We start from the raw sequence: 7,206 nt of genomic DNA on the forward strand, positions 1-7,206 counted from the left end.
GGCGGCTGTGCTGCAGCTTGTCGATGAATAATTGTCCGCGCTGATGACGGCGATCAACGCCGCCGCCCTCGCCTGTGGCGGGGGGGGGGTGCGGAACGGGGATGGAGGAAGAGGAAGAGGAAGAGGCGGGAAGGCAGGAAGAGGAAGGCAGGAAGAGGAAGGCAGGAAGAGGAAGGCAGGAAGAGGAAGAGGCGGGGAAGCGGGATGAAGACGAGGGGGAACGAAGGCGTGACACGTATTGCCGGCGCAGGAAGAGGACGAGGCGGAAGGGAGGCGTGACACGTGTGCGGGGGCACATGGGGAGCGCGAGGCACACGCGCGGCACGTGTCGTGGAAGGTTTTTTTGGGACGTTTTTATCATACGCGATATGCACCGTGATTTTAATACAATTCTTAATAGATTCAATTACAGTAGAGGCAGAAGAAGCCATTGAATTTCTTGAAAAACTCAAAGTATTGCAACCTATCACAGCACTCCGCCTGTCCAGTCCAAATATCCGTCAACAAGTAAACATTTACTTGCCACGGGGTAAAACATTGACCACCTGTCAACAAGTAGACATTTACTTGCCACAGGGTAAACATTGACCACCGGTCAACAAGTAAACATTTACTTGCCACTGGTAAACATTGACCACTCGTCTAATTTTCTAGTAAACATGTTCCCGCTACTGGGCAAATCAATATGACAATGCCATTTCCACTGCTGCATGCGCATGGACGCTCTATATTACCTATGTGCCGCACTTGATCTTCTGGATGATATAAACTGGACTGTTTTCGGTAGTGAAAAATCGATACAATCTTTGGTACATCGTACAAATAGATGTAGCTTTAACAATTCTTATGCGTTCGATCTGTAAAGTCCAATTCTCTTCTATTGGTGAACCTGTCACGGATTACGCTGCGCTAATGAGATTAAATTACTTAGTAATAAAGCGCAAATGAGAAGGCAACATCCTGCAAACTTTAATATACTTAATGCGACTTTAAGATAGTGCGTGTTTCTCTATGGTAAAGACTCTTGATCGTGGCGACATATATACTGTGCTCTCATCATGTGTTTTGAAACTCCAAAAAAAGGACCCAAAACTCATGAGTTTTTGAAGGCCGAAAAGGGACCCGAAACTCATTGTGAGTATCGAACCCCCACAAAAAGGTATTCGAAACTCATTATGAGTTTCGAACGCTCAAAAAAATGTATTCGATAATCAAAATGAGGTTGACACTACATATTCCGTAAACAACAAGTTAACATTTGCCTGCTGCTCACTTCACATTAACCGCCTCAGCAAAGGTCACATATAAACATCGACCCTGAAAACATGTAGCTTACTCAATTCATGAGTATAGGACCCATGAAACAGGGCGTTCCATACTCGAAGTGGTAGTTTAGTCAGTCTCTTAACAGGGCTATACATCTATAAACGCTTTTTCAAAGTCCGTACGTCGCTCGGTGATCTTCAGAAGAAATATGGGAATCGATAAGATAGCACAGATAGCTTCAACACATAAGTTTCGATACCATTTTACTTTCGTGCCTACTCAGAGATCTCTATCAGAAGCATCAACATCACTACAGTTCACGGCAGAATCATTCTTTTCCGAGCCTTGAGCATTCTTGATATCGTCGCCACTCGTTTTAATTTTCAAGAACAACGTCGAGATAACTTTTCGCAGGAGAAGATCCTGTGTTACTTCCTTCAGGCAACTCAGAATCTCAATTCGGGCATCAAATGCTGATAACGCATTTTCAACTTTCATTGTCAGATCGGTAAGCTTTTCCATATGTACAGCTGAAGCTTCTTCGATAATCTCGTTCATTGCCTCAGCTATATTCTTCTGAATCGTTTTCATTTCCAACAAGTCTCCCTTCATTCTGTTCCGACTTTTATGCTTCGTGTCTGAATAAGATACGGAGGCTTTAATTTTTCTTTCGAAACTGCCTGGGATATTACCGAGAAACTTGGATCTCTTCTGCTTTTGCTGCGGAGATTTCGATCCAGATGGGCCAACCAAAGAGTCAAACCGCTGTGGCTTGCGAAGGATGTTGTACGCGCCAGCCCCGCTATCCAATCCAAGCGATTCTTCGACTGAAATGTTGTCGAGATCTTCGCGTCGTTTAGCGTCAATCGCTGGATTAATCTGCACGCCACAGATGTGATGTCCTCTCCTATTTTGGCTCTCAACGATGTTTGTGTCCTGAAATCCAGTGTGGAAATTTTGATCAGCCATATTTGAAAACGCTGTAATGGCCAACGTCTGGAAAGGGTATTTTAGTACCCAATCTTCCCAAGACCTGTCCAGCGATCTGACGTAGACCAGAGCCTCGTTTGCTTCCACGGTGCTTCTGCAGTTGCGCATTTTCATCATCGTTCTATAGAACACATCTCTGATATTCACCGGTCGTCCGGCCGCTCGTCGCCTTGCATCCCTGTCAAAATGAACAGTACAACCAATCATGATGTTTTCCACATGCATACGTGCTGAACCTCCGATTGTCGATTGAAGGGCCAGGGCAATTCCTTCTATTTCGGCGGCATCGAAGTCAGTAGTTATTGACCTGATTTCGATGCACCGGATCCCGCATTGGTCTAGATTGAACACGTATGGTACGCGTATTAAGCATAAACTTTGCGGCGCACTCACAGCTCTTCTCCAGTATGTCTGCATGTGATCCAGGAACAGTTTCCATCCCAAACAGTACGAATCACGCGTAAGTCGGTTCATCATGAATCTGGCGACGACAATTCCCTTCGTTCCTGATAGGCCGGGATGAGCTTGTGCTACAACATTGTATAAATACCACGAAACTTTAGCCGACAATCGAAATGGCTTGAAACTTTCTTTTGTCGACATGACAGCCTTCACAATAGAAACGTCATTTTCCAATGTCTTGAAGGTCGCATCTCCGGCAAAGCAAGATGACGTCGCTCCCTTTGCGATCATTGAATTAGTTGCTAAAAAGAAACGCCGCTCCTCTTTTTTCCACAGTTCTGTCTTCTCTCACATATCCGTTTTTCTCATCCGCTGCCATTTCAAACAAAGTTCTAATGCTTTCCCTTTCTTTTGCGCTAGATTGCATTGCCGTGCAGATATCGTAAATTCTGTGGTCACTTACAGAAACCCCGGAACCTCTAGCTCCAAAGCTATGCAATAGTTTCTTGTGAACCTCCAATTTGATGTGGGCTGCGGGGCTCCTCTCGACTTGCGAGCTTCTTCAACCATAATAGTATCTCTCGCGAAAGAGGATCCAGGCGGGGGTGGCGGGGGATGGTTGTATATTCCTTGAAAGTAGGCAAAACAAATTTTGTTTTGTTCTCGAGGCAGTCCTCGCAATATATCACCTCTTTTGTAGACCGCGGTATTGCACGACATCTGACCGACCGGTTGCATGAGGATTAATTTCACAGGGCAAGCCCCAGTCTCGATAAGAGATGTTCCGTGATCCGGACATTGAGCGGTTCTCTTTCCCTTGCTGAGGAAGAACATACAGTCCTCTTTGCTGCAGTCCGCGACTTTCCCGCTATGTAACATCTCTTGCATTTCAACCAGAGCCTCATCTGTCAACGCATGTAGAGATTGAGATGAATGCTTCCGCGACGCCCAACCTTCCACGCTAGACCGTTTATCCCATCTCCCTTTCGAAAAGCGGAACAACCAAGGAAATACTCTCCAGTGGATCTGTTTTTCCTTAATTTAGGGAATCCTCGACATTTTTGCACTGGCCCGCGAGCTCCTTGTGATGCAGTTGGAGTCCTGATGTATTGACAATACCCACCCGCACTGTTGACTTTTTTGCACCGACAAAACAAAGTCCTTGCCAAACGCTTAGCGGTATGCTGCACAGAAGCGCTACCATCCTTCCTCTCCCTCTGTTCGGAAAGAAGCTGCTCCAACGTTTCACTATTTCCATGGCTTCTCCCGCTAAATGAAGATGGTACCAGAGCACAATGCTTCACTCCGAGGCACTTGAATCTCCGCTTCTGCATGATTTTGCTGCTTTCCAGAAATGGAACGCGCCCATCCCAGTTTCCGTTAGCCTTGAAGCGATAAACAAATTGATTTAAAATCTGACTGCTTGTCTGACCGCGGATTACGTGCAGAACACCATCCTCACTTGTTTCAAGCATGGAAATAACGAGAGAATTATGAGATTGCAGGCTCTCTGCTATCATTCTTGAACAAGCATGGTACATAACAGACGCGGACCCTCTCGTAATCCCAATAACAGAAGTCTTTGGGAGCCTCTTGGTCTCCTTCACGTCCATGACCGAATTAATTTGTGACTTATCACGACATGACGATGTCAGTATAGGAGTTCCAACATCAGAAGGAAAAGAGGAGACTCTCTGGTCTTCACTTTGGGACGTCTGTGGATGAGTTAGATCAATGACTTCCTCTAGCTCACATCCACTGTTGCGTAATTGGTACTGCTCATCCTGTTCGATCTGCAAAACGCGACTTTACAAATCGGTGAGACTATACTTTTCTGAAGATAGGGATTGACGTACAAATTTTCTCTGCCTCTACACAGTTTTGGTAAACAATTACCATACTAAAATGGTCTCAATTAAAAGGCTACACTCAACGAAGAACCACAAAAAAGTAACGTTACAAGCGAGTACAGGAATTGTATATTCTACAGTCAAGAGTTAAGAGTAAGCAAGAGTTATAGGTCGGGCTCGAAAAGGTCAACGGCTTCAAAATTGTCTAGATCAAAGAAAGGCCCACTCTACCCCTTTGCGTGGGTTCGGGGTGCGTGGGGTATGCCATACCGTTCTCGTTGGGGCATTCAACCCAGCAACAACGGTTCATTCACGATCAAAGGTACAGGTATATAAGTTACAAACCATATCACCCACGGGGGTCCCGCCGGGACGCGTCTGTCTCTTCGGAAATGAATGCGGCATTCCAAAGAGTCTAGTTACCTAGTTCATAATCCACTAGAACTAGACAACATGGAATGCCAGTATAGTAGGGCATTGCCTGACATTCAATTTATCTAGTGCTGTCTAGTTCGGGGGACTTTACCTACTTTTTGATATTGAAAAGTGGATGTCAAGTCTAGCTGGACATGGACTGAACTAGATGTTCTGAAAGTCCGGCATTAAATGAATGCGCGACACCATTTAAAGTACGGTTTTGAATGTCCAGTCTAGTCCGTATTTCAGCTTGAACTAGAAAATGTGTAGTCCAGTCTATTTTCTGAACCATTTCGTAGGCGCTTGTACAGGAGTCTAGTCCGGGCATTCAGACTGTGTAGTTCCGTGAACGTCAAACTAGACTTCACATCCGACATCCCCAGTTCGCGCTTTGTGAATGTCCGCATCCATGTTTTGTAGTTCCGGACTACACTTTTAGCCTGCTGAATATCCTCAAGAACGTCAGTCGAGCATCACGCAAGGATGATCCGTTTGCGTCATTTTTCTCCCCCCATGAATACGACTTGTCTGATTGCCCCACAACCCAAGCCACGAAAAAGATGAGTTGTGTGATCAGGAGGACGAAATTAGTGAGTACACTGAGTACGTTTGTCTAAAAATCTGAAGAGTCCTGTTCAGCATGAGATTGACGGTGCTTGGCGTAGCTTTGCTTCCGGGAGCTTTCAGCGCGCCCAACTCAGATCCCAGTTCCACCTCTGCAGAAATCAAGAGCACTTGCCTTGCATGATCGGGCTTGCCAATACGAGCGAGTCATGGCGCAAACACCCCCACCGTCTCTCCACCGTCATCTGTGCCGCAGCTTGCCATTTCAGATGCTAGCTGCCGGATCATGCTTTCAAATTTTGTGTAGATTCTCGGGGACGCTGACGTCTTAATTCCATCCTCTTTCAGTTTGTCAACACTTGCAACGCAATCTTCAAATCGCTTCTCGGCGAACAGAGCCTCGATACCACAGACGCGTTCTGTCCATTGCAGTTCCGCAAAAACCCGCTCCGCCTCTGCTGCTTTCCTCGTCGACCTTTCTTGCAAGGCTGCATAATTTGAAGAATACAACAGCGGCTCAAACTGTGGGTCACGGGTCAGAGGAAGGTCTGCCGAAACCATTCTAGTCTTTTAAACACTCTTTTCGACATCAACAAGTACCTTGTTCAACTCGTAGATCTGCCGGCTCACAATAGAGGCCAGTTGCTGTGCAACCGGAACACTTCTCTCCTCCACGACAGCCTCCGATAGGGAGATTGCCTTAAGAATATTTCGCTCATGAGGAGACTGGAAATCATTTTCAGGGTCATACGCCCTCTTCCACAATGAGCTCCTTCGGGGCAGGGTGGATGAAGAGATGAAAGAAGCCGGTGGCGAATGGTCCGAAGATGAGCGTGCGACGGAATCAAGTGTGGCGTTCGCATTGCGCAAGAAACCATCTTCGCCCTCTTGATGGATTGGCAGGGGCCTCTGTCTATCTTCCGTGTGCTCACCTTGCGTGATATCAATCGGAAAGTATTCATTCAAAAACGGATCGCGAGAAGCATGTGCGGACGGCAAGGACGAGAATGAGTCGTAGTTGCGCTTGCGAAAGGTGTCGATAGATTCGTCTGGGGGCTTGGCATCGCTAGCTTTGCTGGAAGCGAGAAACATATCGTTGGTGGAGCGACCCCCTTCTGGAGTGGCACGGCCTCTTTGCAATGAGCGGAGGGCTTTTGAGGAAAACAAACCCCGAAAGGGGGGCTGGCGGTTTGCTGAGTCGAGAGCGCGATTTTGAAAGGCGCCGGGCTGCTTCTGAGCATCGATACTTCGTTTTTTGCCAATAAACGAGCTATGATGCGACGGTTTGGCTTGGATCTGGGCCTCCGGCATCATCGGACTTGAAGAGCGCGGCGGGATGGCAGGCGATGGTAGGGGGAGGCCGGGGGAAGGTTACGGGGTAGCTGATAGGGGAAGCACGAGGGCGGGAGAGAGGGAGGGAATGGTGGCATCGAGGGGAGCAGAATGGCGCAGAGTGCGCTTGAATAGAGGGTCAAGTAGCTTGGGGGTGGGGACAGGACAGCGGAGCGTTCATTGATGGGGTCGTGGCGACGGGCGGAGGCGGTAGAGGAAGAGAGGGGATGTGGGGGGCCGCCAAATCTTGTGGGAGGATGGGAAGGGGGTGCGTTGACGGTAGATCGGCGCCTGGACAAGCGCTGTCTCACACTGCGCAGCATGAGAGCGGAGGCTGAGGTTTGGGAAGGGGCGGGATGCCCGAGAGGAGGAGGCGAGGTGGAGA

This window comes from Chondrus crispus, genomic scaffold (assembly GCF_000350225.1).
Source record: "Chondrus crispus Stackhouse genomic scaffold, scaffold_50, whole genome shotgun sequence".
Classification (NCBI taxonomy): Eukaryota; Rhodophyta; class Florideophyceae; order Gigartinales; family Gigartinaceae; genus Chondrus; species Chondrus crispus.